The 23,024-nt window shown below is 36.5% G+C and overlaps 1 protein-coding gene across 16 annotated transcripts in view; it reads left to right on the plus strand.

Annotated features, from left to right (window-relative positions):
- The window catches only part of LOC137353703 (regulating synaptic membrane exocytosis protein 3-like), a 1,492,914-nt gene that overhangs the window by 888,715 nt on the left and 581,175 nt on the right, over positions 1–23,024 (plus strand). The gene's annotated exons all lie outside the window — the stretch shown is intronic.

The following is a 23,024-nucleotide window of genomic DNA, read 5'->3' on the forward strand; positions in this document are numbered from 1 at the left end:
ATGATAACAAGAATTGAAGCTGTTGTGAATCACTACATGATAACAAGGATTGAAGCTGTTGTGAATCACTACATGATAACAAGGATTGAAGCTGTCGTGAATCACTACATGATAACAAAGATTGAAGCTGTTGTGAATTACGACGTGATAACAAGGATTGAAGCTGTTGTGAATCACTACATGATAACAAAGATTGAAGCTGTTGTGAATTACGACGTGATAACAAGGATTGAAGCTGTTGTGAATCACGACATGATAACAAAGATTGAAGCTGTTGTGAATCACTACATGATAACAAGGATTGAAGCTGTTGTGAGACTCTACATGACAACAAAGATTGAAGCTGTTGTGAATCACTACATGATAACAAAGATTGAAGGTGTTGTGAGACTCTACATGATAACAAAGATTGAAGCTGTTGTGAATCACTTCATGATAACAAGGATTGAACTGTTGTGAGACTCTACATGATAACAAGGATTGAAGCTGTTCTGAATCACTACATGATAACAAGGATTGAAGCTTTTGTGAATATCTACATGATAACAAAGACTGAAGCTGTTGTGTATCACTACATGATAACAAGGATTGAACCTGTTGTGAGACTCTGCATGATAACAAGGTTTGAACCTGTTGTGAATCACTACATGATAACAAGGGTTGAAGCTGTTGTGAATCACGACATGATAACAAGGATTGAAGCTGTTGTGAATCACTACATGATAACAAGGATTGAAGCTGTTGTGAGACTCTACATGATAACAAGGATTGAAGTTGTTGTGAGACTCTACATGATAACAAGGATTGAAGCTCTTGTGAATCACTACATGATAACAAGAATTCAAGCTGTTGTGAATCACTACATGATAACAAGGATTGAAGCTGTTGTGAAGCACAACATGATAACAAGGATTGAAGCTGTTGTGAATCACTACATGATAACAAGGATTGAAGCTGTCGTGAATCACTACATGATAACAAAGATTGAAGCTGTTGTGAGTCACTACATGATAACAAGGATTGAAGCTTTAGTGAATATCTACATGATAACAAAGACTGAAGCTGTTGTGTATCACTACATGATAACAAGGATTGAAGCTCTTTTGAGACCTGACTTGATAACAAGGATTGATGCTGTTGTGAATCACTACGTGATTACAAGGATTGATGCTGTTGTGAATCACTACATGATAACAAGGATTGAAGCTGTTGTGAATTACGACGTGATAACAAGGATTGAAGCTGTTGTGAGACTCTACATGACAACAAAGATTGAAGCTGTTGTGAATCACTACATGATAACAAAGATTGAAGGTGTTGTGAGACTCTACATGATAACAAGGATTGAAGCTGTTGTGAATCACTTCATGATAACAAGGATTGAAGCTTTTGTGAATCACTACATGATAACAAGGATTGAACTGTTGTGAGACTCTACATGATAACAAGGATTGAAGCTGTTCTGAATCACTACATGATAGCAAGGATTGAAGGTTTTGTGAATATCTACATGATAACAAAGACTGAAGCTGTTGTGTATCACTACATGATAACAAGGATTGAAGCTCTTTTGAGACTCTACACGATAACAAGGATTGAAGCAGTTGTGAATCACTACATGATAACAAGGATTGAAGCTCTTTTGAGACGCTACACGATAACAAGGATTGAAGCTGTTGTGAATCACTACATGATAACAAGGATTGAAGCTCTTTTGAGTCCCTACGTGATATCAAGGATTGAAGTTTTTGTGAATCACTACATGATAACAAGGATTGAAGCTGTTGTGAATCACAACATGATAACAAGGATTGAAGATATTATGAATCACTACATGATTACAAAGACTGAAGCTGTTGTGAGAGTCTCCATGATATCAAGGATTGAAGCTGTTGTGAATCACTACATGATAACAAGGATTGAAGATATTATGAATCACTACATGATCACAAGGATTGAAGCTGTTGTGAATCACTACGTGATAACAAGGATTGAAGCTATTGTGAATCACTACATGATAACAAGGATTGAAGCTGTTATGAGTCACTACATGATAACAAGGATTGAAGCTATTGTGAATCACTACATGATAACAAGGATTGAAGCTGTTGTGAATCACTACATGATAACAAGGATTGAAGCTATTGTGAATCACTACATGAAAGCAAGGATTGAAGCTGTTGTGAATCACTACGTGATAACAAGGATTGAAGCTGTTGTGAATCACTACATGATAACAAGGATTGAAGCTATTGTGAATCACTACATGATAACAAGGATTGAAGCTATTGTGAATCACTACATGATAACAAGGATTGAAGCTGTTATGAATCAGTGTATGATAACAAGGATTGAAGCTGTTGTGAATTACTACATGATAACAAAGATTGAAGCTGTTATGAATCACTACATGATAACAAGGATTGAAGCTGTTGTGAATTACTACATGATAACAAAGATTGAAGCTGTTGTGAGAGTCTACATGATAACAAGGATTGAAGCTGTTGTGAATCACTACATGATAACAAAGATTGAAGCTGTTGTGAATCACAACGTGATAACAAAGATTGAAGCTGTTGTGAATCACTACATGATAACAAGGATTGAAGCTGTTGTGAATCACTACATGATAACAAGGATTGAAGCTGTTGTGAATCACTACATGATAACAAGGATTGAATCTGTTGTGAATCACTTCATGATAACAAGGATTGATGCTGTTGTGAATCACTACATGATAACAAGGATTGAAGCTGTTGTGAATTACTACATGATAACAAGGATTGAAGCTGTTGTGAATCACTACATGATAACAAGGATTGAAGATATTATGAATCACTACATGATAACAAGGATTCAAGCTGTTGTGAATTACTACATGATAGCAAGGATTGAAGCTGTTGTGAATCACTACATGACAACAAGGACTGAAGCTGTTATGAATCACTACTTGATAACAAGGATTGAAGCTGTTATGAATCACTACATGATATCAAGGATTGAAGCTGTTGTGAGACTCTACATGATAAGAAGAATTGGAGCTGTTGTGAGACTCTACATGATAACAAGAATTGAAGCTGTTGTGAATCAAGACATGATAACAAGGATTGAAGCTATTGTGAATCACTGCATGCTAACAAGGATTGAAGCTGTTGTGAATCACTACATGATAACAAGGATTGAAGCTGTTGTGAGACTCTACATGATAACAGGGATTGAAGTTGTTGTGAATCACTGCACCATAACAAGGATTGAAGCTGTTGTGAATCACTACATGATAACAAGGATTGAAGCTGTTGTGAATCACTACATGATAACAAGGATTGAAGCTGTTGTGAATCACTTCATGATAACAAGGATTGATGCTGTTGTGAATCACTACATGATAACAAGGATTGAAGCTGTTGTGAATCAGGACATGATAACAAGGATTGAAGCTGTTGTGAATCACTACATGACAACAAGAATTGAAGCTGTTGTGAATCAGGACATGATTACAAGGATTGAAGCTGTTGTGAATCACTGCATGATAACAAGGATTGAAGCTGTTGTGAATCACTACATGATAACAAGAATTGAAGCTGTTGTGAATCAGGACATGATAACAAGGATTGAAGCTGTTGTGAATCACTGCATGATAACAAGGATTGAAGCTGTTGTGAATCACAACATGATAACAAGGATTGAAGCTGTTGTGAATCAGGACATGATAACAAGGATTGAAGCTGTTGTGAATCACTGCTTGATAACAAGGATTGAAGCTGTTGTAAATCACTACATGATAACAAGGATTGAAGCTGTTGTGAATCACTACATGATAACATGGATTGAAGCTGTTGTGAATCAGGACATGATAACAAGAATTGAAGCTGTTGTGAATCACTACATGATAACAAGGATTGAAGCTGTTGTGAATCATTACATGATATCAAAGATTGAAGCTGTTGTGAATCACTGCATGATAACAAGGATTGAAGCTGTTGTGAATCATTACATGAAAACAAAGATTGAAGCTGTTGTGAATCACTACACGATAAAAGGGATTGAATCTGATGTGAGACTCTACATGATAACAAGAATTGAAGCTGTTGTGAATCACGACATGTTAACAAGGATTGAAGCTGTTGTGAATCACTACATGATAACAAGAATTGAAGCTGTTGTGAATCACTACATGATAACAAGGATTGAAGCTGTTGTGAAAGTCTACATGATATCAAGGATTGAAGCTGTTGTGAATCACTACATGATAACAAGGATTGAAGATATTATGAATGACTACATGATAACAAGGATTGAAGCTGTTGTGAATCACTACATGATAACAAGGATTGAAGATATTATGAATCACTACATGATAACAAAGATTGAAGCAGTTGTGAGAGGCTACATGATATCAAGGATTGAAGCTGTTGTGAATCACTACATGATAACAAGGATTGAAGATATTATGAATCACTACATGATAACAAGGATTGAAGCTGTTGTGAATCACTACGTGATAACAAAGATTGAAGCTGTTGTGAATCACGACATGATAACAAGGATTGAAGCTATTGTGAATCACAACATGATAACAAGGATTGAAGCTGTTGTGAATCACAACATGATAACAAGGATTGAAGCTGTTATGAGTCACTCCATGATAACAAGGATTGAAGCTATTGTGAATCACTACATGATAACAAGGATTGAAGCTATTGTGAATCACTACGTGATAACAAGGATTCAAGCTGTTGTGAATCACTACGTGATAACAAGGATTGAAGCTATTGTGAATCACAACATGATAACAAGGATTGAAGCTGTTATGAGTCACTACATGATAACAAGGATTGAAGCTATTGTGAATCACTACATGATAACAAGGATTGAAGCTGTTGTGAATCACTACATGATAACAAGGATTGAAGCTATTGTGAATCACTACATGATAACAAGGATTGAAGCTGTTGTGAATCACTACGTGATAACAAGGATTGAAGCTGTTGTGAATCACTACATGATAACAAGGATTGAAGCTATTGTGAATCACTACATGATAACAAGGATTGAAGCTATTGTGAATCACTACATGATAACAAGGATTGAAGCTGTTATGAATCACTGTATGATAACAAGGATTGAAGCTGTTGTGAATTACTACATGATAACAAAGATTGAAGCTGTTATGAATCACTACATGACAACAAGGATTGAAGCTGTTGGGAATTACTGCATGAGAACAAAGATTGAAGCTGTTGTGAGAGTCTACATGATAACAAGGATTGAAGCTATTGTGAATCACTACATGATAACAAGGATTGAAGCTGTTATGAATCACTGCATGATAACAAGGATTGAAGCTGTTGTGAATTACTACATGATAACAAAGATTGAAGCTGTTATGAATCACTACATGATAACAAGGATTGAAGCTGTTGTGAATCACTACATGATCACAAAGATTGAAGCTGTTATGAATCACTACATGATAACAAGGATTGAAGCTGTTGTGAATTACTGCATGATAACAAAGATTGAAGCTGTTGTGAGAGTCCACATGATAACAAGGATTGAAGCTGTTGTGAATTACTACATGATAACAAAGATTGAAGCTGTTGTGAGAGTCTACATGATAACAAGGATTGAAGCTGTTGTGAATTACTACATGATAACAAAGATTGAAGCTGTTGTGAGAGTCTACATGATAACAAGGATTGAAGCTGTTGTGAATTACTACATGATAACAAAGATTGAAGCTGTTGTGAGAGTCTACATGATAACAAGGATCGAAGCTGTTGTGAATTACTACATGATAACAAAGATTGAAGCTGTTGTGAGAGTCTACATGATAACAAGGATTGAAGCTGTTGTGAATCACTACATGATAACAAAGATTGAAGCTGTTGTGAGAGTCTACATGATAACAAGGATTGAAGCTGTTATGAATTACTACATGATAACAAAGATTGAAGCTGTTGTGAGAGTCTACATGATAACAAGGATTGAAGCTGTTGTGAATTACTACATGATAACAAAGATTGAAGCTGTTGTGAGAGTCTACATGATAACAAGGATTGAAGCTGTTATGAATTACTACATGATAACAAAGATTGAAGCTGTTGTGAGAGTCTACATGATAACAAGGATTGAAGTTGTTGTGTATTACTGTATGATAACAAGGATTGAAGCTGTTGTGAATCACTACATGATAACAAAGATTGAAGCTGTTGTGAGAGTCTACATGATAACAAGGATTGAAGCTGTTGTGTATTTCTGCATGATAACAAGGATTGAAGCTGTTGTGAATCACTACATGATAACAAGGATTGAAGCTGTTGTGAATCACTACATGATAACAAAGATTGAAGCTGATGTGAGAGTCTGCATGAGAACAAGGATTGAAGCTGTTGTGTATTTCTGCATGATAACAAGGATTGAAGCTGTTGTGAATCACTACATGATAACAAGGATTGAAGCTGTTATGAATCACTACATGATAACAAGGATTGAAGCTGTTGTGTATTACTGTATGATAACAAGGATTGAAGCTGTTGTGAATCACTACATGATAACAAAGATTGAAGCTGTTGTGAGAGTCTGCATGATAACAAGGATTGAAGCTGTTGTGTATTTCTGCATGATAACAAGGTATGAAGCTGTTGTGAATCACTACATGATAACAAGGATTGAAGCTGTTATGAATCACTACATGATAACAAGGATTGAAGCTGTTGTGAATCACTACATGATAACAAGATTGAAGCTGTTGTGAATTACTACATGATAACAAGGATTGAAGCTGTTGTGAATCACTACATGATAACAAGGATTGAAGATATTATGAATCACTACATGATAACAAAGATTGAAGCTGTTGTGAGACTCTACGTGATATCAAGGATTGAAGCTGTTGTGAATCACTACATGATAACAAGGATTGAAGCTGTTGTGAATCACTTCATGATAACAAGGATTGAAGCTGTTGTGAGACTCTACATGAGAACAAGGATTGAAACTGTTGTGAATCACTACATGATAACAAGGATTGAAGCTGTTGTGAATCACTACATGATAACAAGATTTGAAGCTGTTGTGAATCACGACATGATAACTAGGATTGAAGCTCTTGTGAATCACTACGTGATAGCAAGGATTGAAGCTGTTGTGAATCACTACGTAATAACAAAGATTGAAGCTGTTGTGAATCACTACATGATAACAAGGATTCGATTGTTGTGAGACTCTACATGATATCAAGGATTGAAGCTGTTGTGAGACTCTACATGATATCAAGGATTGAAGCTGTTGTGAGACTCTACATGATAACAGGGATTGAAGCTGTTGTGAATCACTGCACCATAACAAGGATTGAAGCTGTTGTGAATCACTACATGATAACAAGGATTGACGCTGTTGTGAATCACTACGTGACAACAAAGACTGAAGCTGTTGTGAATCACTACATGATAACAAGGATTGAAGCTGTTGTGAATCACTACATGATAACAAGGATTGAAGCTGTTGTGAATCACTACATGATAACAAGGATTGAAGCTGTTGTGAATCACTACATGATAACAAAGATTGAAGCTGTTGTGAGAGTCTACATGATATCAAGGATTGAAGCTGTTGTGAATCACTACATGATAACAAAGATTGAAGCTGTTGTGAGAGTCTACATGATATCAAGGATTGAAGCTGTTGAAAATCACTACGTGATAGCAAAGATTGAAGCTGTTGTGAATCACTACATGATAACAAGGATTGAAGATATTATGAATCACTACATGGTAACAAAGATTGAAGCTGTTGTGAGAGTCTACATGACAACAAGGACTGAAGCTGTTATGAATCACTACATGATAACAAGGATTGAAGCTGTTGTGAGACTCTACATGATAACAGGGATTGAAGCTGTTGTGAATCACTGCACCATAACAAGGATTGAAGCTGTTGTGAATCATTACATGAAAACAAAGATTGAAGCTGTTGTGAATCACTACACGATAAAAGGGATTGAATCTGATGTGAGACTCTACATGATAACAAAGATTGAAGCTGTTGTGAGTCACTCCATGATAACAAGGATTGAAGATATTATGTATCACTACATGATAACAAAGATTGAAGCTGTTGTGAGAGTCTACATGATATCAAGGATTGAAGCCGTTGTGAATCACTACATGATAACAAGGATTGAAGATATTATGAATCACTACATGATAACAAGGATTGAAGCTGTTATGAGTCACTGCATGATAACAAGGATTGAAGCTGTTGTGAATCACTCCGTGATAACAAAGATTGAAGCTGTTGTGAATCACTACATGACAACAAGGATTGAAGCTGTTGTGAATCACTACATGATAACAAGGATTGAAGCTGTTATGAGTCACTCCATGATAACAAGGATTGAAGCTATTGTGAATCACTACATGATAACAAGGATTGAAGCTGTTGTGAATCACTACATGATAACAAGTATTGAAGCTATTGTGAATCACTACATGATAACAAGGATTGAAGCTGTTGTGAATCACTACATGATAACAAGGATTGAAGCTGCTGTGAATCACTACGTGATAACAAGGATTGAAGCTATTGTGAATCACTACATGATAACAAGGATTGAAGCTATTGTGAATCACTACATGATAACAAGGATTGAAGCTATTGTGAATCACTACGTGATAGCAAGGATTGAAGCTGTTGTGAATCACGACGTAATAACAAAGATTGAAGCTGTTGTGAATCACTACATGATAACAACGATTCAATTGTTGTGAGACTCTACATGATATCAAGGATTGAAGCTGTTGTGAGATTCTACATGATATCAAGGATTGAAGCTGTTGTGAATCACTGCATGATAACAAGCATTGAAGCTGTTGTGAGACTCTACATGATAACAGGGATTGAAGCTGTTGTGAATCACGACATGATAACAAGGATTGAAGCTGTTGTGAGAGTCTACATGATAACAAGGATTGAAGATATTATGAATCACTACATGATATCAAGGATTGAAGCTGTTGTGAATCACTACGTGATAGCAAGGATTGAAGCTGTTGTGAATCACTACATGATAACAAGGATTGAAGCTGTTGTGAATCACTACATGATAACAAGGATGGAAGATATTATGAATCACTACATGGTAACAAAGATTGAAGCTGTTGTGAGAGTCTACATGATAACAAGGACTGAAGCTGTTATGAATCACTGCATGATAACAAGGATTGAAGCTGTTGTGAGAGTCTACATGATAACAAGGATTGAAGCTGTTGTGAATCACTACGTGATATCAAGGATTGAAGCTTTTGTGAGACTCTACATGATATCAAGGATTGAAGCTGTTGTGAATCACTACATGATAACAAGGATTGAAGCTGTTGTTAATCATTACGTGATATCAAGGATTGAAGCTGTTGTAAGCCTCTACATGATATCAAGGATTGAAGCTGTTGTGAGACTCGACATGATAACTAGGATTGAAGCTCTTGTGAATCACTACGTGATAGCAAGGATTGAAGCTGTTGTGAATCACTACGTAATAACAAAGATTGAAGCTGTTGTGAATCACTACATGATAACAAGGATTGAAGCTGTTGTGAGACTCTACATGATATCAAGGATTGAAGCTTTGTGAATCACTACATGATAACAAGGATTGAAGCTGTTGAGAATCACGGCATGACAACAAGGATTGAAGCTGTTGTGAATCACTACGTGATAACAATGATTGAAGCTGTTGTGAATCACTACATGATAACAAAGATTGAAGCTGTTGTGAGAGTCTACATGATAACGAGGATTGAAGCTGTTGTGAATTACTACATGATAGCAAGGATTGAAGCTCTTGTGAATCACTACATGACAACATTGACTGAAGCTGTTATGAATCACTAAATGATAACAAAGATTGAAGCTGTTGTGAGAGTCTACATGATATCAGGGATTGAAGCTGTTGTGAATCACTACATGATAACAAGGACTGAAGCTGTTATGAATCACTGCATGATAACAAAGATTGAAGCTGTTGTGAATTACTACGTGATAACAAAGATTGAAGCTGTTGTGAATCACTACATGATAACAAGGATTGAAGCTGTTGTGAATCACTACATGATAACAAGATTTGAAGCTGTTGTGAATCACGACATGATAACAAGGATTGAAGCTGTTGTGAGACTCTACATGATATCAAGGATTGAAGCTTTGTGAATCACTACGTGATAACAAGGATTGAAGCTGTTGTAAATCACTACATGATAACAAGGATTGAAGCTGTTGTGAATCACTGCATGATAACAAGGATTGAAGCTGTTGTGAATCACTACATGATAACAAGGATTGAAGCTGTTGTGAATCACTACATGATAACAAGGATTGAAGCTGTTGTGAATCACTACATGATAACAAGATTTGAAGCTGTTGTGAATCACGACATGATAACTAGGATTGAAGCTCTTGTGAATCACTACGTGATAGCAAGGATTGAAGCTGTTGTGAATCACTACGTGATAATAAAGATTGAAGCTGTTGTGAATCACTACATGATAACAAGGATTGAATTGTTGTGAGACTCTACATGATATCAAGGATTGAAACTGTTGTGAGACTCTACATGATATCAAGGATTGAAGCTGTTGTGAATCACTGCATGATAACAAGGATTGAAGCTGTTGTGAGACTCGACATGATAACAGGGATTGAAGCTGTTGTGAATCACTGCACCATAACAAGGATTGAAGCTGTTGTGAATCACGACATGAAAACAAAGATTGAAGCTGTTGTGAATCACTACATGATAACAAGAATTGAAGCTGTTGTGAATCACGACATGATAACAAGGATTGAAGCTGTTGCGAATCACTACATGATAACAAGGATTGAAGATATTATGAATCACTACATGATAACAAGGATTGAAGCTGTTATGAGTCACTGCATGATAACAAGGATTGAAGCTGTTGTGAATCACTCCGTGATAACAAAGATTGAAGCTGTTGTGAATCACTACATGATAACAAGGATTGAAGCTGTTGTGAATCACTACATGATAACAAGGATTGAAGCTGTTATGAGTCACTCCATGATAACAAGGATTGAAGCTATTGTGAATCACTACATGATAACAAGGATTGAAGCTGTTGTGAATCACTACATGATAACAAGTATTGAAGCTATTGTGAATCACTACATGATAACAAGGATTGAAGCTGTTGTGAATCACTACATGATAACAAGGATTGAAGCTGCTGTGAATCACTACGTGATAACAAGGATTGAAGCTATTGTGAATCACTACATGATAACAAGGATTGAAGCTATTGTGAATCACTACATGATAACAAGGATTGAAGCTATTGTGAATCACTACGTAATAGCAAGGATTGAAGCTGTTGTGAATCACTACGTAATAACAAAGATTGAAGCTGTTGTGAATCACTACATGATAACAAGGATTCAATTGTTGTGAGACTCTACATGATATCAAGGATTGAAGCTGTTGTGAGATTCTACATGATATCAAGGATTGAAGCTGTTGTGAATCACTGCATGATAACAAGCATTGAAGCTGTTGTGAGACTCTACATGATAACAGGGATTGAAGCTGTTGTGAATCACGACATGATAACAAGGATTGAAGCTGTTGTGAGAGTCTACATGATAACAAGGATTGAAGATATTATGAATCACTACATGATATCAAGGATTGAAGCTGTTGTGAATCACTACGTGATAGCAAGGATTGAAGCTGTTGTGAATCACTACATGATAACAAGGATTGAAGCTGTTGTGAATCACTACATGATAACAAGGATGGAAGATATTATGAATCACTACATGGTAACAAAGATTGAAGCTGTTGTGAGAGTCTACATGATAACAAGGACTGAAGCTGTTATGAATCACTGCATGATAACAAGGATTGAAGCTGTTGTGAGAGTCTACATGATAACAAGGATTGAAGCTGTTGTGAATCACTACGTGATATCAAGGATTGAAGCTTTTGTGAGACTCTACATGATATCAAGGATTGAAGCTGTTGTGAATCACTACATGATAACAAGGATTGAAGCAGTTGTTAATCATTACGTGATATCAAGGATTGAAGCTGTTGTAAGCCTCTACATGATATCAAGGATTGAAGCTGTTGTGAGACTCGACATGATAACTAGGATTGAAGCTCTTGTGAATCACTACGTGATAGCAAGGATTGAAGCTGTTGTGAATCACTACGTAATAACAAAGATTGAAGCTGTTGTGAATCACTACATGATAACAAGGATTGAACTGTTGTGAGACTCTACATGATATCAAGGATTGAAGCTGTTGTGAGACTCTACATGATATCAAGGATTGAAGCTTTGTGAATCACTACATGATAACAAGGATTGAAGCTGTTGAGAATCACGGCATGACAACAAGGATTGAAGCTGTTGTGAATCACTACGTGATAACAATGATTGAAGCTGTTGTGAATCACTACATGATAACAAAGATTGAAGCTGTTGTGAGAGTCTACATGATAACGAGGATTGAAGCTGTTGTGAATTACTACATGATAGCATGGATTGAAGCTCTTGTGAATCACTACATGACAACATTGACTGAAGCTGTTATGAATCACTACATGATAACAAAGATTGAAGCTGTTGTGAGAGTCTACATGATATCAGGGATTGAAGCTGTTGTGAATCACTACATGATAACAAGGACTGAAGCTGTTATGAATCACTGCATGATAACAAAGATTGAAGCTGTTGTGAATTACTACGTGATAACAAAGATTGAAGCTGTTGTGAATCACTACATGATAACAAGGATTGAAGCTGTTGTGAATCACTACATGATAACAAGATTTGAAGCTGTTGTGAATCACGACATGATAACTCGGATTGAAGCTCTTGTGAATCACTACGTGATAACAAGGATTGAAGCTGTTGTAAATCACTACATGATAACAAGGATTGAAGCTGTTGTGAATCACTGCATGATAACAAGGATTGAAGCTGTTGTGAATCACTACATGATAACAAGGATTGAAGCTGTTGTGAATCACTACATGATAACAAGGATTGAAGCTGTTGTGAATCACTACATGATAACAAGATTTGAAGCTCTTGTGAATCACTACGTGATAGCAAGGATTGAAGCTGTTGTGAATCACTACGTGATAACAAAGATTGAAGCTGTTGTGAATCACTACATGATAACAAGGATTGAATTGTTGTGAGACTCTACATGATATCAAGGATTGAAACTGTTGTGAGACTCTACATGATATCAAGGATTGAAGCTGTTGTGAATCACTGCATGATAGCAAGGATTGAAGCTGTTGTGAGACTCGACATGATAACAGGGATTGAAGCTGTTGTGAATCACTGCACCATAACAAGGATTGAAGCTGTTGTGAATCACGACATGAAAACAAAGATTGAAGCTGTTGTGAATCAGTACATGATAACAAGAATTGAAGCTGTTGTGAATCACGACATGATAACAAGGATTGAAGCTGTTGCGAATCACTACATGATAACAAGGATTGAAGCTTTGTGAATCACTACATGATAACAAGGATTGAAGCTATTGTGAATCACTACATGATAACAAGGATTGAAGCTGTTGTGAGAGTCTACATGATAACAAGGACTGAAGCTGTTATGAATCACTGCATGATAACAAGGATTGAAGCTGTTGTGAGAGTCTACATGATAACAAGGATTGAAGCTGTTGTGAATCACTACGTGATATCAAGGATTGAAGCTTTTGTGAGACTCTACATGATATCAAGGATTGAAGCTGTTGTGAATCACTACATGATAACAAGGATTGAAGCTGTTGTTAATCATTACGTGATATCAAGGATTGAAGCTGTTGTAAGCCTCTACATGATATCAAGGATTGAAGCTGTTGTGAGACTCGACATGATAACTAGGATTGAAGCTCTTGTGAATCACTACGTGATAGCAAGGATTGAAGCTGTTGTGAATCACTACGTAATAACAAAGATTGAAGCTGTTGTGAATCACTACATGATAACAAGGATTGAACTGTTGTGAGACTCTACATGATATCAAGGATTGAAGCTGTTGTGAGACTCTACATGATATCAAGGATTGAAGCTTTGTGAATCACTACATGATAACAAGGATTGAAGCTGTTGAGAATCACGGCATGACAACAAGGATTGAAGCTGTTGTGAATCACTACGTGATAACAATGATTGAAGCTGTTGTGAATCACTGCATGATAACAAGGATTGACGCTGTTGTGAATCACTACATGATAACAAGGATTGAAGCATGTTGTGAATCACTACATAATAACAAGGATTGAAGATATTATGAATCACTACATGATAACAAAGATTGAAGCTGTTGTGAGAGTCTACATGATAACGAGGATTGAAGCTGTTGTGAATTACTACATGATAGCAAGGATTGAAGCTCTTGTGAATCACTACATGACAACATTGACTGAAGCTGTTATGAATCACTACATGATAACAAAGATTGAAGCTGTTGTGAGAGTCTACATGATATCAGGGATTGAAGCTGTTGTGAATCACTACATGATAACAAGGACTGTAGCTGTTATGAATCACTGCATGATAACAAAGATTGAAGCTGTTGTGAATTACTACGTGATAACAAAGATTGAAGCTGTTGTGAATCACTACATGATAACAAGGATTGAAGCTGTTGTGAATCACTACATGATAACAAGATTTGAAGCTGTTGTGAATCACGACATGATAACTCGGATTGAAGCTCTTGTGAATCACTACGTGATAACAAGGATTGAAGCTGTTGTAAATCACTACATGATAACAAGGATTGAAGCTGTTGTGAATCACTGCATGATAACAAGGATTGAAGCTGTTGTGAATCACTACATGATAACAAGGATTGAAGCTGTTGTGAATCACTACATGATAACAAGGATTGAAGCTGTTGTGAATCACTACATGATAACAAGATTTGAAGCTGTTGTGAATCACGACATGATAACTAGGATTGAAGCTCTTGTGAATCACTACGTGATAGCAAGGATTGAAGCTGTTGTGAATCACTACGTGATAACAAAGATTGAAGCTGTTGTGAATCACTACATGATAACAAGGATTGAACTGTTGTGAGACTCTACATGATATCAAGGATTGAAACTGTTGTGAGACTCTAAATGATATCAAGGATTGAAGCTGTTGTGAATCACTGCATGATAACAAGGATTGAAGCTGTTGTGAGACTCGACATGATAACAGGGATTGAAGCTGTTGTGAATCACTGCACCATAACAAGGATTGAAGCTGTTGTGAATCACGACATGAAAACAAAGATTGAAGCTGTTGTGAATCACTACATGATAACAAGAATTGAAGCTGTTGTGAATCACGACATGATAACAAGGATTGAAGCTGTTGTGAATCACTACATGATAACAAGGATTGAAGCTTTGTGAATCACTACATGATAACAAGGATTGAAGCTATTGTGAATCACTACATGATAACAAGGATTGAAGCTATTGTGAATCACTACGTGATAGCAAGGATTGAAGCTATTGTGAATCACTCCATGATAACAAGGATTGAAGCTATTGTGAATCACTACATGATAACAAGGATTGAAGCTATTGTGAATCACTACGTGATAGCAAGGATTGAAGCTGTTGTGAATCACTACGTAATAACAAAGATTGAAGCTGTTGTGAATCACTACATGATAACAAGGATCCAATTGTTGTGAGACTCTACATGATATCAAGGATTGAAGCTGTTGTGAGATTCTACATGATATCAAGGATTGAAGCTGTTGTGAATCACTGCATGATAACAAGCATTGAAGCTGTTGTGAGAGTCTACATGATATCAAGGATTGAAGCTGTTGTGAATCACGACATGATAACAAGGATTGAAGATATTATGAATCACTACATGATATCAAGGATTGAAGCTGTTGTGAATCACTACGTGATAGCAAGGATTGAAGCTGTTGTGAATCACTACATGATAACAAGGATTGAAGCTGTTGTGAATCACTACATGATAACAAGGATTGAAGATATTATGAATCACAACATGGTAACAAAGATTGAAGCTGTTGTGAGAGTCTACATGATAACAAGGACTGAAGCTGTTATGAATCACTGCATGATAACAAGGATTGAAGCTGTTGTGAGAGTCTACATGATAACAAGGGTTGAAGCTGTTGTGAATCACTACGTGATATCAAGGATTGAAGCTTTTGTGAGACTCTACATGATATCAAGGATTGAAGCTGTTGTGAATCACTACATGATAACAAGGATTGAAGCTGTTGTTAATCATTACGTGATATCAAGGATTGAAGCTGTTGCAAGACTCTACATGATATCAAGGATTGAAGCTGTTGTGAGACTCGACATGATAACTAGGATTGAAGCTCTTGTGAATCACTACGTGATAGCAAGGATTGAAGCTGTTGTGAATCACTACGTAATAACAAAGATTGAAGCTGTTGTGAATCACTACATGATAACAAGGATTGAACTGTTGTGAGACTCTACATGATATCAAGGATTGAAGCTGTTGTGAGACTCTACATGATATCAAGGATTGAAGCTGTTGTGAATCACTGCATGATAACAAGGATTGAAGCTGTTGTGAGACTCTACATGATAACAGGGATTGAAGCTGTTGTGAATCACTGCACCATAACAAGGATTGAAGCTGTTGTGAATCACTACATGATAACAAGGATTGAAGCTGTTGTGAATCATTACATGAAAACAAAGATTGAAGCTGTTGTGAATCACTACATGATAACAAGGATTGAAGCTGTTGAGAATGACGGCATGATCACAAGGATTGAAGCTGTTGTGAATCACTATGTGATAACAATGATTGAAGCTGTTGTGAATCACTGCATGATAACAAGGATTGAAGGTGTTGTGAATCACTACATGATAACAAGGATTGAAGCTGTTGTGAATCACTACATGATAACAAGGATTGAAGCTGTTGTGAATCACTACATGATAACAAGGATTGAAGCTGTTGTGAATCACTTCATGATAACAAGGATTGAAGCTGTTGTGAGACTCTACATGAGAACAAGGATTGAAGCTGTTGTGAATCACTACATGATAACAAGGATTGAAGCTGTTGTGAATCACTACATGATAACAAGATTTGAAGCTGTTGTGAATCACGACATGATAACTAGGATTGAAGCTCTTGTGAATCATTACGTGATAGCAAGGATTGAAGCTGTTGTGAATCACTACGTAATAACAAAGATTGAAGCTGTTGTGAATCACTACATGATATCAAGGATTGAATTGTTGTGAGACTCTACATGATATCAAGGATTGAAGCTGTTGTGAGACTCTACATGATATCAAGGATTGAAGCTTTTGTGAATCACTGCATGATAACAAGGATTGAAGCTGTTGTGAGACTCTACATGATATCAGGGATTGAAGGTGTTGTGAATCACTGCACCATAACAAGGATTGAAGCTGTTGTGAATCACTGCATGATAACAAGGATTGAAGCTGTTGTGAATCACTACGTGACAACAAAGATTGAAGCTGTTGTGAATCACTACATGATAACAAGGATTGAAGCTGTTGTGAATCACTACATGATAACAAGGATTGAATCTGTTGTGAATCACTACATGATAACAAAGATTGAAGCTGTTGTGAGAGTCTACATGATATCAAGGATTGAAGCTGTTGTGAATCACTACATGATAACAAAGATTGAAGCTGTTGTGAGAGTCTACATGATATCAAGGATTGAAGCTGTTGTGAATCACTACATGATAACAAGGATTGAAGCTGTTGTGAATTACTACATGATAACAAGGACTGAAGCTGTTGTGAATCACTACGTGATAACAAAGATTGAAGCTGTTGTGAATCACTACATGATAACAAGGATTGAAGATATTATGAATCACTACATGATAACAAGGATTGAAGCTGTTGTGAATCACTACATGATAACAAAGATTGAAGCTGTTGTGAATCACTACATGATAACAAGGACTGAAGCTGTTGTGAATCACTACGTGATAACAAAGATTGAAGCTGTTGTGAATCACTACATGATAACAAGGATTGAAGCTGTTGTGAATCACTACATGATAATAAGGGTTGAAGCTGTTGTGAATCACTACATGATAACAAGGATTGAAGCTGTTGTGAATTACTACATGATAACAAGGATTGAAGCTGTTGTGAATTACTACATGATAACAAGGATCGAAGCTGTTGTGAATCACTACATGATAACAAGGATTGAAGCTGTTGTGAATTACTACATGATAACAAGGATTGAAGCTGTTGTGAATCACTACATGATAACAAGGATTGAAGCTGTTGTGAATCACTACGTGATAACAAAGATTGAAGCTGTTGTGAATCACTACATGATAACAAGGATTGAAGCTGTTGTGAATCACTACGTGAAAACAAAGATTGAAGCTGTTGTGAATCACTACATGATAACAAGGATTGAAGCTGTTGTGAATTACTACATGATAACAAGGATTGAAGCTGTTGTGAATCACTACATGATAACAAGGATTGAAGATATTATGAATTCGACATGATAACAAAGATTGAAGCTGTTGTGAGAGTCTACATGATAGCAAGGATTGAAGCTGTTGTGAATCACTACATGATAACAAGGATTGAAGCTGTTATGAATCACTACATGATAACAAGGATTGAAACTGTTGTGAATCACGACATGAAAACAAGGATTGAAGCTTTTGTGAATCACTGCATGATAACAATGATTGAAGCTGTTGTGAGACTCTACATGAGAACAAGGATTGAAACTGTTGTGAATCACTGCACCATAACAAGGATTGAAGCTGTTGTGAATCACTGCATGATGACAAGGATTGAAGCTGTTGTGAATCACGACATGATAACTAGGATTGAATCTCTTGTGAATCACTACGTGATAGCAAGGATTGAAGCTGTTGCGAATCACTACGTAATAACAAAGATTGAAGCTGTTGTGAATCACTACATGATAACAAGGATTGAACTGTTGTGAGACTCTATATGATATCAAGGATTGAAGCTGTTGTGAGACTCTACATGATATCAAGGATTGAAGCTGTTGTGAATCACTGCATGATAACAAGGATTGAAGCTGTTGTGAGACTCTACATGATAACAGGGATTGAAGCTGTTGTGAATCACTGCACCATAACAAGGATTGAAGCTGTTGTGAATCACTACATGATGACAAGGATTGAAGCTGTTGTGAATCAGTACATGAAAACAAAGATTGAAGCTGTTGTGAATCACTACACGATAACAGGGATTGAATCTGATGTGAGACCCTACATGATAACAAGAATTGAAGCTGTTGTGAATCACGACATGATAACAAGGATTGAAGCTGTTGTGAATCACTACATGATAACAAGGATTGAAGCTTTGTGAATCACTACATGATAACAAGGATTGAAGCTGTTGTGAATCACTACATGATAACAAGGATTGAAGCTGTTGTGAATCACTACATGATAACATGGATTGAAGCTGTTGTGAATCACTACATGATAACAAGATTTGAAGCTGTTGTGAATCACGACATGATAACTAGGATTGATGCTCTTGTGAATCACTACGTGATAGCAAGGATTAAAGCTGTTGTGAATCACTCCGTGATCACAAAGATTGAAGCTGTTGTGAATCACTACATGATAACAAGGATTGAACTGTTGTGAGACTCTACATGATATCAAGGATTGAAGCTGTTGTGAGACTCTACATGATCTCAAGGATTGAAGCTGTTGTGAATCACTACATGATAACAAGAATTGAAGCTGTTGTGAATCACGACATGATAACAAGGATTGAAGCTGTTGTGAATCACTACATGATAACAAGGATTGAAGCTTTGTGAATCATTACATGATAACAAGGATTGAAGCTGTTGTGAATCACTACGTGATAACAATGATTGAAGCTGTTGTGAATCACTGCATGATAACAAGGATTGACGCTGTTGTGAATCACTACATGATAACAAGGATTGAAGCTGTTGTGAATCACTACATGATAACAAAGATTGAAGCTGTTGTGAGAGTCTACATGATAACGAGGATTGAAGCTGTTGTGAATTACTACATGATAGCAAGGATTGAAGCTCTTGTGAATCACTACGTGATAGCAAGGATTGAAGCTGTTGCGAATCACTACGTAATAACAAAGATTGAAGCTGTTGTGAATCACTACATGATAACAAGTATTGAACTGTTGTGAGACTCTACATGATATCAAGGATTGAAGCTGTTGTGAGACTCTACATGATATCAAGGATTGAAGCTGTTGTGAATCACTGCATGATAACAAGGATTGAAGCTGTTGTTTGACTCTACATGATAACAGGGATTGAAGCTGTTGTGAATCACTGCACCATAACAAGGATTGAAGCTGTTGTGAATCACTACATGATGACAAGGATTGAAGCTGTTGTGAATCAGTACATGAAAACAAAGATTGAAGCTGTTGTGAATCACTCCACGATAACAGGGATTGAATCTGATGTGAGACCCTACATGATAACAAGAATTGAAGCTGTTGTGAATCACGACATGATAACAAGGATTGAAGCTGTTGTGAATCACTACATGATAACAAGGATTGAAGCTTTGTGAATCACTACATGATAACAAGGATTGAAGCTGTTGTGAATCACTACATGATAACAAGGATTGAAGCTGTTGTGAATCACTACATGATAACAAGGATTGAAGCTGTTGTGAATCACTACATGATAACAAGATTTGAAGCTGTTGTGAATCACGACATGATAACTAGGATTGAAGCTCTTGTGAATCACTACGTGATAGCAAGGATTAAAGCTGTTGTGAATCACTACGTGATCACAAAGATTGAAGCTGTTGTGAATCACTACATGATAACAAGGATTGAACTGTTGTGAGACTCTACATGATATCAAGGATTGAAGCTGTTGTGAGACTCTACATGATATCAAGGATTGAAGCTTTGTGAATCACTACATGATAACAAGGATTGAAGCTGTTGAGAATCACGGCATGACAACAAGGATTGAAGCTGTTGTGAATCACTACGTGATAACAATGATTGAAGCTGTTGTGAATCACTGCATGATAACAAGGATTGACGCTGTTGTGAATCACTACATGATAACAAGGATTGAAGCTGTTGTGAATCACTACATAATAACAAGGATTGAAGATATTATGAATCACTACATGATAACAAAGATTGAAGCTGTTGTGAGAGTCTACATGATAACGAGGATTGAAGCTGTTGTGAATTACTACATGATAGCAAGGATTGAAGCTCTTGTGAATCACTACATGACAACATTGACTGAAGCTGTTATGAATCACTACATGATAACAAAGATTGAAGCTGTTGTGAGAGTCTACATGATATCAGGGATTGAAGCTGTTGTGAATCACTACATGATAACAAGGACTGAAGCTGTTATGAATCACTGCATGATAACAAAGATTGAAGCTGTTGTGAATTACTACGTGATAACAAAGATTGAAGCTGTTGTGAATCACTACATGATAACAAGGATTGAAGCTGTTGTGAATCACTACATGATAACAAGATTTGAAGCTGTTGTGAATCACGACATGATAACTCGGATTGAAGCTCTTGTGAATCACTACGTGATAACAAGGATTGAAGCTGTTGTAAATCACTACATGATAACAAGGATTGAAGCTGTTGTGAATCACTGCATGATAACAAGGATTGAAGCTGTTGTGAATCACTACATGATAACAAGGATTGAAGCTGTTGTGAATCACTACATGATAACAAGGATTGAAGCTGTTGTGAATCACTACATGATAACAAGATTTGAAGCTGTTGTGAATCACGACATGATAACTAGGATTGAAGCTCTTGTGAATCACTACGTGATAGCAAGGATTGAAGCTGCTGTGAATCACTACGTGATAACAAAGATTGAAGCTGTTGTGAATCACTACATGATAACAAGGATTGAACTGTTGTGAGACTCTACATGATATCAAGGATTGAAACTGTTGTGAGACTCTACATGATATCAAGGATTGAAGCTGTTGTGAATCACTGCATGATAACAAGGATTGAAGCTGTTGTGAGACTCGACATGATAACAGGGATTGAAGCTGTTGTGAATCACTGCACCATAACAAGGATTGAAGCTGTTGTGAATCACGACATGAAAACAAAGATTGAAGCTGTTGTGAATCACTACATGATAACAAGAATTGAAGCTGTTGTGAATCACGACATGATAACAAGGATTGAAGCTGTTGTGAATCACTACATGATAACAAGGATTGAAGCTTTGTGAATCACTACATGATAACAAGGATTGATGCTGTTGAGAATCACGGCATGACAACAAGGATTGAAGCTGTTGTGAATTACTACATGATAGCAAGGATTGAAGCTGTTGTGAGAGTCTACATGTTATCAGGGATTGAAGCTGTTGTGAATCACTACATGATAACAAAGATTGAAGCTGTTGTGAATCACTACGTGATAACAAAGATTGAAGGTGTTGTGAGAGTCAACATGATATCAAGGATTGAAGCTGTTATGAATCACTGCATGATAACAAAGATTGAAGCTGTTGTGAATCACTACGTGATAACAAAGATTGAAGCTGTTGTGAATCACTACATGATAACAAGGATTGAAGCTGTTGTGAATTACTACATGATAACAAGGATTGAAGCGATTGTGAATCACTACATGATAACAAAGATTGAAGCTGTTGTGAGAGTCCACATGATAACGAGGATTGAAGCTGTTGTGAATTACTACATGACAACAATGACTGAAGCTGTTGTGAATCACTGCGTGATATCAAGGATTGAAGCTGTTGTGAGACTCCACATGATATCAAGGATTGAAGCTGTTGTGAATCACTTCATGATAACAAGGATTGAAGCTTTTGTGAATCACTACATGATAACAAGGATTGAAGCTTTTGTGAATCACTACGTGATATCAAGGAT

Source organism: Heterodontus francisci, chromosome 3, assembly GCF_036365525.1.
Source record: "Heterodontus francisci isolate sHetFra1 chromosome 3, sHetFra1.hap1, whole genome shotgun sequence".
Classification (NCBI taxonomy): Eukaryota; Metazoa; Chordata; class Chondrichthyes; order Heterodontiformes; family Heterodontidae; genus Heterodontus; species Heterodontus francisci.